The sequence below is a fragment of the Oncorhynchus mykiss genome, chromosome 21 (assembly GCF_013265735.2).
Source record: "Oncorhynchus mykiss isolate Arlee chromosome 21, USDA_OmykA_1.1, whole genome shotgun sequence".
NCBI lineage: Eukaryota > Metazoa > Chordata > Actinopteri > Salmoniformes > Salmonidae > Oncorhynchus > Oncorhynchus mykiss.
Window position 1 is genome coordinate 59713279 of NC_048585.1, and position 14376 is coordinate 59727654.

The 14376-nt window shown below is 36.3% G+C and overlaps 2 non-coding genes across 2 annotated transcripts; both read right to left on the reverse strand.

Annotated features, from left to right (window-relative positions):
• Positions 1-13428: 13428 nt before the first annotated feature.
• trnar-ucu lies at positions 13429-13501 on the reverse strand. Its single transcript has one exon. It is a non-coding gene; the product is annotated as a tRNA-Arg (tRNA).
• Positions 13502-13777: 276 nt separating this feature from the next.
• On the reverse strand, positions 13778-13850 carry trnar-ucu. The gene has a single exon. It is a non-coding gene; the product is annotated as a tRNA-Arg (tRNA).
• Between the last annotated feature and the right edge of the window lie 526 nt (positions 13851-14376).

Consider the following 14376-nt stretch of genomic DNA (forward strand, 5'->3'; position numbering starts at 1 on the left):
ATGACGACATTTAGAAATGTCCCAGAGTCGCAAGACTAGGTGCATTGCGAACGTCTCGGCCCATATAGACAGACCCCAACGTTTCTGTCCGATATCTCATTCAAGGACCCCGTAGCAAGTCATGGAAAATAGTGGATTTTCAGCACCAATTAGGGTTTTTCTCGGACACCAAATGACCTATCGAGCCGAAACTTGGGATTCGGGGTTGCCTCAGCTAGGCCAACACATAACATAAGAAATGGACCCGCAGCTAGAACGTAACTACGTGTTTTATGGTTTTTTTATGGTTTGTACCGAAGGCGTTGTGAATTTTGGGCCAGCTCTGAAGTATGTAATAGTTGGCTACTAAACGAGTTGGAAAAAGTGGGTTTGGTGTCAGTTTGTATCAGTTTGGTGGTCAGAATGATATCTAATTGACTGATGGACTCTTGTCCACTTGACTCTTGTACATTTGCAATATGATTCTATAGTGAAAAAACATCACCAAAAGCGACATTCTGAAATCAACCCAAACGAGCGATTGAGATGACCCAGAATCACTGCAAAGCCATCCCGAGTTCATCGGGCCAGTCAATTTCACATTCCTGCAGGATTTTTATAGCATGACAAATTCGTGATGGTACCTGCCCATTAAAACATATTGCAAATGCACAGTGACTTTGAAAAAGTAAGAAACAAAAAAAAATACATCTAAAATTTTTTGAGCATGACAAATTCGTGATGGTACCTGCCCATTGAAACATATTCCAAATGCACAGTGACTTTGAAAAAGTAAGGAAACAAAAAAAAATACATCTAAAATTTTTTGAGCATGACAAATTCGTGATGGTACCTGCCCATTGAAACATATTGCAAATGCACAGTGACTTTGAAAAAGTAAGGAAACATAAACAAATTCGATAAACAAATTCGTGATGGTACCTGCCCATTGAAACATATTGCAAATGCACAGTGACTTTGAAAAAGTAAGGAAACATAAACAAATTCGATGAACAAATTCGTGATGGTACCTGCCCATTAAAACATATTCCAAATGCACAGTGACTTTGAAAAAGTAAGAAACAAAAAAAAATACATCTAAAAAATTTTGAGCATGACAAATTCGTGATGGTACCTGCCCATTGAAACATATTGCAAATGCACAGTGACTTTGAAAAAGTAAGGAAACATAAACAAATTCGATAAACAAATTCGTGATGGTACCTGCCCATTAAAACATATTCCAAATGCACAGTGACTTTGAAAAAGTAAGAAACAAAAAAAAATACATCTAAAAAATTTTGAGCATGACAAATTCGTGATGGTACCTGCCCATTGAAACATATTGCAAATGCACAGTGACTTTGAAAAAGTAAGGAAACATAAACAAATTCGATAAACAAATTCGTGATGGTACCTGCCCATTGAAACATATTGCAAATGCACAGTGACTTTGAAAAAGTAAGGAAACATAAACAAATTCGATAAACAAATTCGTGATGGTACCTGCCCATTAAAACATATTCCAAATGCACAGTGACTTTGAAAAAGTAAGAAACAAAAAAAAAATACATCTAAAAAATTTTGAGCATGACAAATTCGTGATGGTACCTGCCCATTGAAACATATTGCAAATGCACAGTGACTTTGAAAAAGTAAGGAAACATAAACAAATTCGATGAACAAATTCGTGATGGTACCTGCCCATTAAAACATATTCCAAATGCACAGTGACTTTGAAAAAGTAAGAAACAAAAAAAAATACATCTAAAAAATTTTGAGCATGACAAATTCGTGATGGTACCTGCCCATTGAAACATATTGCAAATGCACAGTGACTTTGAAAAAGTAAGGAAACATAAACAAATTCGATAAACAAATTCGTGATGGTACCTGCCCATTAAAACATATTCCAAATGCACAGTGACTTTGAAAAAGTAAGAAAACAAAAAAAAATACATCTAAAAAATTTTGAGCATGACAAATTCGTGATGGTACCTGCCCATTGAAACATATTGCAAATGCACAGTGACTTTGAAAAAGTAAGGAAACATAAACAAATTCGATAAACAAATTCGTGATGGTACCTGCCCATTGAAACATATTGCAAATGCACAGTGACTTTGAAAAAGTAAGGAAACATAAACAAATTCGATGAACAAATTCGTGATGGTACCTGCCCATTAAAACATATTCCAAATGCACAGTGACTTTGAAAAAGTAAGAAACAAAAAAAAATACATCTAAAAAATTTTGAGCATGACAAATTCGTGATGGTACCTGCCCATTGAAACATATTGCAAATGCACAGTGACTTTGAAAAAGTAAGGAAACATAAACAAATTCGATAAACAAATTCGTGATGGTACCTGCCCATTAAAACATATTCCAAATGCACAGTGACTTTGAAAAAGTAAGAAACAAAAAAAAATACATCTAAAAAATTTTGAGCATGACAAATTCGTGATGGTACCTGCCCATTGAAACATATTGCAAATGCACAGTGACTTTGAAAAAGTAAGGAAACATAAACAAATTCGATAAACAAATTCGTGATGGTACCTGCCCATTGAAACATATTGCAAATGCACAGTGACTTTGAAAAAGTAAGGAAACATAAACAAATTCGATAAACAAATTCGTGATGGTACCTGCCCATTGAAACATATTGCAAATGCACAGTGACTTTGAAAAAGTAAGGAAACATAAACAAATTCGATAAACAAATTCGTGATGGTACCTGCCCATTAAAACATATTCCAAATGCACAGTGACTTTGAAAAAGTAAGAAACAAAAAAAAATACATCTAAAAAATTTTGAGCATGACAAATTCGTGATGGTACCTGCCCATTGAAACATATTGCAAATGCACAGTGACTTTGAAAAAGTAAGGAAACATAAACAAATTCGATAAACAAATTCGTGATGGTACCTGCCCATTAAAACATATTCCAAATGCACAGTGACTTTGAAAAAGTAAGAAAACAAAAAAAAATACATCTAAAAAATTTTGAGCATGACAAATTCGTGATGGTACCTGCCCATTGAAACATATTGCAAATGCACAGTGACTTTGAAAAAGTAAGGAAACATAAACAAATTCGATAAACAAATTCGTGATGGTACCTGCCCATTGAAACATATTGCAAATGCACAGTGACTTTGAAAAAGTAAGGAAACATAAACAAATTCGATAAACAAATTCGTGATGGTACCTGCCCATTAAAACATATTCCAAATGCACAGTGACTTTGAAAAAGTAAGAAACAAAAAAAAAATACATCTAAAAAATTTTTAGCATGACAAATTCGTGATGGTACCTGCCCATTGAAACATATTGCAAATGCACAGTGACTTTGAAAAAGTAAGGAAACATAAACAAATTCGATAAACAAATTCGTGATGGTACCTGCCCATTAAAACATATTCCAAATGCACAGTGACTTTGAAAAAGTAAGAAAACAAAAAAAAATACATCTAAAAAATTTTGAGCATGACAAATTCGTGATGGTACCTGCCCATTGAAACATATTGCAAATGCACAGTGACTTTGAAAAAGTAAGGAAACATAAACAAATTCGATAAACAAATTCGTGATGGTACCTGCCCATTAAAACATATTCCAAATGCACAGTGACTTTGAAAAAGTAAGAAACAAAAAAAAATACATCTAAAAAATTTTGAGCATGACAAATTCATGATGGTACCTGCCCATTGAAACATATTGCAAATGCACAGTGACTTTGAAAAAGTAAGGAAACATAAACAAATTCGATAAACAAATTCGTGATGGTACCTGCCCATTAAAACATATTCCAAATGCACAGTGACTTTGAAAAAGTAAGAAAACAAAAAAAAATACATCTAAAAAATTTTGAGCATGACAAATTCGTGATGGTACCTGCCCATTGAAACATATTGCAAATGCACAGTGACTTTGAAAAAGTAAGGAAACATAAACAAATTCGATAAACAAATTCGTGATGGTACCTGCCCATTAAAACATATTCCAAATGCACAGTGACTTTGAAAAAGTAAGAAAACAAAAAAAAATACATCTAAAAAATTTTGAGCATGACAAATTCGTGATGGTACCTGCCCATTGAAACATATTGCAAATGCACAGTGACTTTGAAAAAGTAAGGAAACATAAACAAATTCGATAAACAAATTCGTGATGGTACCTGCCCATTAAAACATATTCCAAATGCACAGTGACTTTGAAAAAGTAAGAAACAAAAAAAAATACATCTAAAAAATTTTGAGCATGACAAATTCGTGATGGTACCTGCCCATTGAAACATATTGCAAATGCACAGTGACTTTGAAAAAGTAAGGAAACATAAACAAATTCGATAAACAAATTCGTGATGGTACCTGCCCATTAAAACATATTCCAAATGCACAGTGACTTTGAAAAAGTAAGAAACAAAAAAAAATACATCTAAAAAATTTTGAGCATGACAAATTCGTGATGGTACCTGCCCATTGAAACATATTGCAAATGCACAGTGACTTTGAAAAAGTAAGGAAACATAAACAAATTCGATAAACAAATTCGTGATGGTACCTGCCCATTGAAACATATTGCAAATGCACAGTGACTTTGAAAAAGTAAGGAAACATAAACAAATTCGATAAACAAATTCGTGATGGTACCTGCCCATTGAAACATATTGCAAATGCACAGTGACTTTGAAAAAGTAAGGAAACATAAACAAATTCGATAAACAAATTCGTGATGGTACCTGCCCATTAAAACATATTCCAAATGCACAGTGACTTTGAAAAAGTAAGAAACAAAAAAAAATACATCTAAAAAATTTTGAGCATGACAAATTCGTGATGGTACCTGCCCATTGAAACATATTGCAAATGCACAGTGACTTTGAAAAAGTAAGGAAACATAAACAAATTCGATAAACAAATTCGTGATGGTACCTGCCCATTAAAACATATTCCAAATGCACAGTGACTTTGAAAAAGTAAGAAAACAAAAAAAAATACATCTAAAAAATTTTGAGCATGACAAATTCGTGATGGTACCTGCCCATTGAAACATATTGCAAATGCACAGTGACTTTGAAAAAGTAAGGAAACATAAACAAATTCGATAAACAAATTCGTGATGGTACCTGCCCATTGAAACATATTGCAAATGCACAGTGACTTTGAAAAAGTAAGGAAACATAAACAAATTCGATAAACAAATTCGTGATGGTACCTGCCCATTAAAACATATTCCAAATGCACAGTGACTTTGAAAAAGTAAGAAACAAAAAAAAAATACATCTAAAAAATTTTTAGCATGACAAATTCGTGATGGTACCTGCCCATTGAAACATATTGCAAATGCACAGTGACTTTGAAAAAGTAAGGAAACATAAACAAATTCGATAAACAAATTCGTGATGGTACCTGCCCATTAAAACATATTCCAAATGCACAGTGACTTTGAAAAAGTAAGAAAACAAAAAAAAATACATCTAAAAAATTTTGAGCATGACAAATTCGTGATGGTACCTGCCCATTGAAACATATTGCAAATGCACAGTGACTTTGAAAAAGTAAGGAAACATAAACAAATTCGATAAACAAATTCGTGATGGTACCTGCCCATTAAAACATATTCCAAATGCACAGTGACTTTGAAAAAGTAAGAAACAAAAAAAAATACATCTAAAAAATTTTGAGCATGACAAATTCATGATGGTACCTGCCCATTGAAACATATTGCAAATGCACAGTGACTTTGAAAAAGTAAGGAAACATAAACAAATTCGATAAACAAATTCGTGATGGTACCTGCCCATTAAAACATATTCCAAATGCACAGTGACTTTGAAAAAGTAAGAAAACAAAAAAAAATACATCTAAAAAATTTTGAGCATGACAAATTCGTGATGGTACCTGCCCATTGAAACATATTGCAAATGCACAGTGACTTTGAAAAAGTAAGGAAACATAAACAAATTCGATAAACAAATTCGTGATGGTACCTGCCCATTAAAACATATTCCAAATGCACAGTGACTTTGAAAAAGTAAGAAAACAAAAAAAAATACATCTAAAAAATTTTGAGCATGACAAATTCGTGATGGTACCTGCCCATTGAAACATATTGCAAATGCACAGTGACTTTGAAAAAGTAAGGAAACATAAACAAATTCGATAAACAAATTCGTGATGGTACCTGCCCATTAAAACATATTCCAAATGCACAGTGACTTTGAAAAAGTAAGAAACAAAAAAAAATACATCTAAAAAATTTTGAGCATGACAAATTCGTGATGGTACCTGCCCATTGAAACATATTGCAAATGCACAGTGACTTTGAAAAAGTAAGGAAACATAAACAAATTCGATAAACAAATTCGTGATGGTACCTGCCCATTAAAACATATTCCAAATGCACAGTGACTTTGAAAAAGTAAGAAACAAAAAAAAATACATCTAAAAAATTTTGAGCATGACAAATTCGTGATGGTACCTGCCCATTGAAACATATTGCAAATGCACAGTGACTTTGAAAAAGTAAGGAAACATAAACAAATTCGATAAACAAATTAGTGATGGTACCTGCCCATTAAAACATATTCCAAATGCACAGTGACTTTGAAAAAGTAAGGAAACAAAAAAAATACATCTAAAAAATTTTGAGCATGACAAATTCGTGATGGTACCTGCCCATTGAAACATATTGCAAATGCACAGTGACTTTGAAAAAGTAAGGAAACATAAACAAATTCGATAAACAAATTCGTGATGGTACCTGCCCATTAAAACATATTCCAAATGCACAGTGACTTTGAAAAAGTAAGGAAGCAAAAAAAAATACATCTAAAAAATTTTGAGCATGACAAATTCGTGATGGTACCTGCCCATTGAAACATATTGCAAATGCACAGTGACTTTGAAAAAGTAAGGAAACATAAACAAATTCGATAAACAAATTCGTGATGGTACCTGCCCATTAAAACATATTGCAAATGCACAGTGACTTTGAAAAAGTAAGGAAACATAAACAAAAAAACATCCCAAAAAATGTTGGGTAACCAGCTGCATATTTTAGATCACAAGCTTGAATTTTGAGCATGACAAATTCGTGATGGTACCTGCCCATTAAAACATATTGCAAATGCACAGTGACTTTGAAAAAGTAAGGAAACATAAACAAAAAAACATCCCAAAAATTTTTTTTTGGGTTACCAGTTGCATATTTTAGATCACCAGGTGCACATTTCAGGTCACCAGGTGCACATTTCAGATCACCAGGTGCACGGAGGAAAATATTTACTTTTGACTTTGACTTTTGACTTCCTATGACATCATATTGCAAATGGAGAAAACATATGCCTTATGCACAAGTAAAACAAAAAGAAATATGTAATACAAGTTGACCAAGGTATAGTTTGAGCAAAGTAAAGTTTGAATTTTGAGCATGACAAATTCGTGATGGTACCTGCCCATTAAAACATATTGCAAATGCACAGTGACTTTGAAAAAGTAAGGAAACATAAACAAAAAAACATCCCAAAATTTTTTTTTTGGGTTACCAGTTGCATATTTTAGATCACCAGGTGCACATTTCAGGTCACCAGGTGCACATTTCAGATCACCAGGTGCACGGAGGAAAATATTTACTTTTGACTTTGACTTTTGACTTCCTATGACATCATATTGCAAATGGAGAAAACATATGCCTTATGCACAAGTAAAACAAAAAGAAATATGTAATACAAGTTGACCAAGGTATAGTTTGAGCAAAGTAAAGTTTGAATTTTGAGCATGACAAATTCGTGATGGTACCTGCCCATTAAAACATATTGCAAATGTACAGTGACTTTGAAAAAGTAAGGAAACATAAACAAAAAAACATCCCAAAATTTTTTTTTTGGGTTACCAGTTGCATATTTTAGATCACCAGGTGCACATTTCAGGTCACCAGGTGCACATTTCAGATCACCAGGTGCACGGAGGAAAATGTTTACTTTTGACTTTGACTTTTGACTTCCTATGACATCATATTGCAAATGGAGAAAACATATGCCTTATGCACAAGTAAAACAAAAAGAAATATGTAATACAAGTTGACCAAGGTATAGTTTGAGCAAAGTAAAGTTTGAATTTTGAGCATGACAAATTCGTGATGGTATCTGCCCATTAAAACATATTGCAAATGCACAGTGACTTTGAAAAAGTAAGGAAACATAAACAAAAAAAATCCCAAAAATTTTGTTGCACATTTTAGATCATTAGTTGCACGGAGGAAAATATTTACTTTTGACTTAGACTTTTGACTTCCTATGACATCATATTGCAAATGGAGAAAACATATGCCTTATGCACAAGTAAAAAAAATATGATAATAAAGCATGACTAAAGTATGTTGATAAAGTTCTTATACATGTGTTATTGACACAAAAATCGAAAGAATTTTGAAAAAAGGTCAAGAAAGCACTTTTTTAAGGATGTATGAAGTTTTTTACCAAATTTTGACATTTTGACATTTGACTTTTGACTTCCTATGAAATCATATTGCAAATGGACAAAACATATGCCTTATGCGCATGTACTTAAAAAATATATATATATGATGACAAAAGTATACTCATACAGTACTTACCCATGTGTAATTGACAAAAAACTCGAAAGAATTTCGAAAAAAGGTCCAGAAAGCACTTTTTTAAGGGTTTTTAAGTTTTTTTTAAAAAATGTCATTTTTCAAAATTTGGCTTTTGGATGTTGACTTGGGTGCCATTTGCAATATGAAATGCCCCGGTGGAACGCACACGCCCCCTATTGGAATTTTGAAGTGTTACAATTGCCAATTGCCATATGGCATTTGCAATATACTTTGCATGAATCAACGCCAAATTGGGTGGTATTGACCATCGTGTATATGGTTTGTCCAATGCCAATATACCGCCATTTGTTTTTGTCCAAATCAGGGGGGTATTCCCTTACATTTCTCAGGGCACAGAGACATGCCCACGAAATTCTCCTTTTTTATCCCTGTTAAATCTTCATTTCTATAAATTGAATCGGAAAGCTTCAATCCATCTAACTCTGTGTTACGTGCTGATCTCTCTTCCTCCACAGGAATTTGCATTCATCCACCCCAGATGGGACTCGAACCCACAATCCCTGGCTTAGAAGGCCTTATCCATTAGGCCACTGGGGTACTTGCTGAAAATGAACTGGATAACAGAGAGTGGTTTCGACCGATCGTACACGTGGTTAAAGTAGACATCACGCTTCCGCTTCGCTTCTGTAATCAGCATGACCTGTACAAACTGACAGAAGCAGTCAAAAAATAATCACGGAGGGCACTGAGACATGCCCATGAAATTTTGGTTTAATATTTCTGTTTGCACTTCATTGCTAAAGCAAACTGAATAGCAGAGGATGGTTTCGATCCATAAATCACTGGGTTAACTGCCAGGAACACTTCCACTTCATCACTCCACTTTCAGGTACCCCAACACAATACTTGAATTCACAATACATGGATTAGGAGATCAGTGTCTTAAGCCACTGTGTCTCTCTGTGATCAGCATGACCTATATGGATTGATAGAAGCAGTAATAAAAAAAGAATCACGGAGGGCACAGAGACATGCACATGAAATTCTCCAATTTTAAAAAAAAATCCCTGTTTACACTTCATTTCTAAAAGTAGAATTGGTTAGCTTCGATCCATCAACCTCTGTGTTATGTGCCCAGCTCTTCTCTTCTGTTTGCACTTCATTGCTAAAAGCAAACTGGATAGCAGAGGATGGTTTCGATTCCTAACTCACTTGGTTAACTGCACACTTCCACTTCATCCCTCCACTTTCAGGTACCCTAAAACAATACTTGAACTCACAATAAATGGATTAGGCGGTCAGTGTCTTAAGTCACTGTGGAAATGTGTGATCAGCATGACCTATACGAACTGATAGAAGCAGTTGTAAAAAAATTGCATTTCGCAGGGCACAGAGACATGCCCACGAAATTCTCCTTTTTTATCCCTGTTAAATCTTCATTTCTAAAAATTGAATCGGAAAGCTTCAATCCATCAAACTCTGTGTTAAGTGCTGATCTCTCTTCCTCCACAGGAATTTGCATTCATCCACCCCAGATGGGACTCGAACCCACAATCCCTGGCTTAGAAGGCCTTATCCATTAGGCCACTGGGGTACTTGCTGAAAATGAACTGGATAACAGAGAGTGGTTTCGACCGATCGTACACGTGGTTAAAGTAGACATCACGCTTCCGCTTCGCTTCTGTAATCAGCATGACCTGTACAAACTGACAGAAGCAGTCAAAAAATAATCACGGAGGGCACTGAGACATGCCCATGAAATTTTGGTTTAATATTTCTGTTTGCACTTCATTGCTAAAGCAAACTGAATAGCAGAGGATGGTTTCGATCCATAAATCACTGGGTTAACTGCCAGGAACACTTCCACTTCATCACTCCACTTTCAGGTACCCCAACACAATACTTGAATTCACAATACATGGATTAGGAGATCAGTGTCTTAAGCCACTGTGTCTCTCTGTGATCAGCATGACCTATATGGATTGATAGAAGCAGTAATAAAAAAAGAATCACGGAGGGCACAGAGACATGCACATGAAATTCTCCAATTTAAAAAAAAAATCCCTGTTTACACTTCATTTCTAAAAGTAGAATTGGTTAGCTTCGATCCATCAACCTCTGTGTTATGTGCCCAGCTCTTCTCTTCTGTTTGCACTTCATTGCTAAAAGCAAACTGGATAGCAGAGGATGGTTTCGATTCCTAACTCACTTGGTTAACTGCACACTTCCACTTCATCCCTCCACTTTCAGGTACCCTAAAACAATACTTGAACTCACAATAAATGGATTAGGCGGTCAGTGTCTTAAGTCACTGTGGAAATGTGTGATCAGCATGACCTATACGAACTGATAGAAGCAGTTGTAAAAAAATTGCATTTCGCAGGGCACAGAGACATGCCCACGAAATTCTCCTTTTTTATCCCTGTTAAATCTTCATTTCTAAAAATTGAATCGGAAAGCTTCAATCCATCAAACTCTGTGTTAAGTGCTGATCTCTCTTCCTCCACAGGAATTTGCATTCATCCACCCCAGATGGGACTCGAACCCACAATCCCTGGCTTAGAAGGCCTTATCCATTAGGCCACTGGGGTACTTGCTGAAAATGAACTGGATAGCAGAGAGTGGTTTCGACCGATCGTACACGTGGTTAAAGTAGACATCGCGCTTCCGCTTCGCTTCTGTAATCAGCATGACCTGTACAAACTGACAGAAGCAGTCAAAAAATAATCACGGAGGGCACTGAGACATGCCCATGAAATTTTGGTTTAATATTTCTGTTTGCACTTCATTGCTAAAGCAAACTGAATAGCAGAGGATGGTTTCGATCCATAAATCACTGGGTTAACTGCCAGGAACACTTCCACTTCATCACTCCACTTTCAGGTACCCCAACACAATACTTGAATTCACAATACATGGATTAGGAGATCAGTGTCTTAAGCCACTGTGTCTCTCTGTGATCAGCATGACCTATATGGATTGATAGAAGCAGTAATAAAAAAAGAATCACGGAGGGCACAGAGACATGCACATGAAATTCTCCAATTTTAAAAAAAAATCCCTGTTTACACTTCATTTCTAAAAGTAGAATTGGTTAGCTTCGATCCATCAACCTCTGTGTTATGTGCCCAGCTCTTCTCTTCTGTTTGCACTTCATTGCTAAAAGCAAACTGGATAGCAGAGGATGGTTTCGATTCCTAACTCACTTGGTTAACTGCACACTTCCACTTCATCCCTCCACTTTCAGGTACCCTAAAACAATACTTGAACTCACAATAAATGGATTAGGCGGTCAGTGTCTTAAGTCACTGTGGAAATGTGTGATCAGCATGACCTATACGAACTGATAGAAGCAGTTGTAAAAAAATTGCATTTCGCAGGGCACAGAGACATGCCCACGAAATTCTCCTTTTTTATCCCTGTTAAATCTTCATTTCTAAAAATTGAATCGGAAAGCTTCAATCCATCAAACTCTGTGTTAAGTGCTGATCTCTCTTCCTCCACAGGAATTTGCATTCATCCACCCCAGATGGGACTCGAACCCACAATCCCTGGCTTAGAAGGCCTTATCCATTAGGCCACTGGGGTACTTGCTGAAAATGAACTGGATAACAGAGAGTGGTTTCGACCGATCGTACACGTGGTTAAAGTAGACATCACGCTTCCGCTTCGCTTCTGTAATCAGCATGACCTGTACAAACTGACAGAAGCAGTCAAAAAATAATCACGGAGGGCACTGAGACATGCCCATGAAATTTTGGTTTAATATTTCTGTTTGCACTTCATTGCTAAAGCAAACTGAATAGCAGAGGATGGTTTCGATCCATAAATCACTGGGTTAACTGCCAGGAACACTTCCACTTCATCACTCCACTTTCAGGTACCCCAACACAATACTTGAATTCACAATACATGGATTAGGAGATCAGTGTCTTAAGCCACTGTGTCTCTCTGTGATCAGCATGACCTATATGGATTGATAGAAGCAGTAATAAAAAAAGAATCACGGAGGGCACAGAGACATGCACATGAAATTCTCCAATTTTAAAAAAAAATCCCTGTTTACACTTCATTTCTAAAAGTAGAATTGGTTAGCTTCGATCCATCAACCTCTGTGTTATGTGCCCAGCTCTTCTCTTCTGTTTGCACTTCATTGCTAAAAGCAAACTGGATAGCAGAGGATGGTTTCGATTCCTAACTCACTTGGTTAACTGCACACTTCCACTTCATCCCTCCACTTTCAGGTACCCTAAAACAATACTTGAACTCACAATAAATGGATTAGGCGGTCAGTGTCTTAAGTCACTGTGGAAATGTGTGATCAGCATGACCTATACGAACTGATAGAAGCAGTTGTAAAAAAATTGCATTTCGCAGGGCACAGAGACATGCCCACGAAATTCTCCTTTTTTATCCCTGTTAAATCTTCATTTCTAAAAATTGAATCGGAAAGCTTCAATCCATCAAACTCTGTGTTAAGTGCTGATCTCTCTTCCTCCACAGGAATTTGCATTCATCCACCCCAGATGGGACTCGAACCCACAATCCCTGGCTTAGAAGGCCTTATCCATTAGGCCACTGGGGTACTTGCTGAAAATGAACTGGATAGCAGAGAGTGATTTCGACCGATCGTACACGTGGTTAAAGTAGACATCACGCTTCCGCTTCGCTTCTGTAATCAGCATGACCTGTACAAACTGACAGAAGCAGTCAAAAAATAATCACAGAGACATGCCCACGAAATTCTCCTTTTTTATCCCTGTTAAATCTTCATTTCTAAAAATTTAATCAGAAAGCTTCAAACATTCAAACTCTGTGTTACGTGCTGATCTCTCTTCCTCCACAGGAATTTGCATTCATCCACCCCAGATGGGACTCAAACCCACAATCCCTGGCTTAGAAGGCCAGTGCCTTATCCATTAGGCCACTGGGGTACTTGCTGAAAATGAACTGGATAGCAGAGAGTGGTTTCGACCGATCGTACACGTGGTTAAAGTAGACATCGCGCTTCCGCTTCGCTTCTGTAATCAGCATGACCTGTACAAACTGACAGAAGCAGTCAAAAAATAATCACAGAGACATGCCCACGAAATTCTCCTTTTTTATCCCTGTTAAATCTTCATTTCTAAAAATTTAATCAGAAAGCTTCAATCCATCAAACTCTGTGTTACGTGCTGATCTCTCTTCCTCCACAGGAATTTGCATTCATCCACCCCAGATGGGACTCAAACCCACAATCCCTGGCTTAGAAGGCCAGTGCCTTATCCATTAGGCCACTGGGGTACTTGCTGAAAATGAACTGGATAGCAGAGAGTGGTTTCGACCGATCGTACACGTGGTTAAAGTAGACATCGCGCTTCCGCTTCGCTTCTGTAATCAGCATGACCTGTACAAACTGACAGAAGCAGTCAAAAAATAATCACGGAGGGCACTGAGACATGCCCATGAAATTATGGTTTAATATGTCTGTTTGCACTTCATTGCTAAAGCAAACTGAATAGCAGAGGATGGTTTCGATCCATACATCACTGGGTTAACTGCCAGGCACACTTCCACTTCATCACTCCACTTTCAGGTACCCCAAAACAATACTTGAATTCACAATACATGGATTAGGAGATCAGTGTCTTAAGCCACTGTGTCTCTCTGTGATCAGCATGACCTATATGGATTGATAGAAGCAGTAATAAAAAAAGAATCACGGAGGGCACAGAGACATGCACATGAAATTCTCCAATTTAAAAAAAAAATCCCTGTTTACACTTCATTTCTAAAATTAGAATTGGATAGCTTCGATCCATCAACCTCT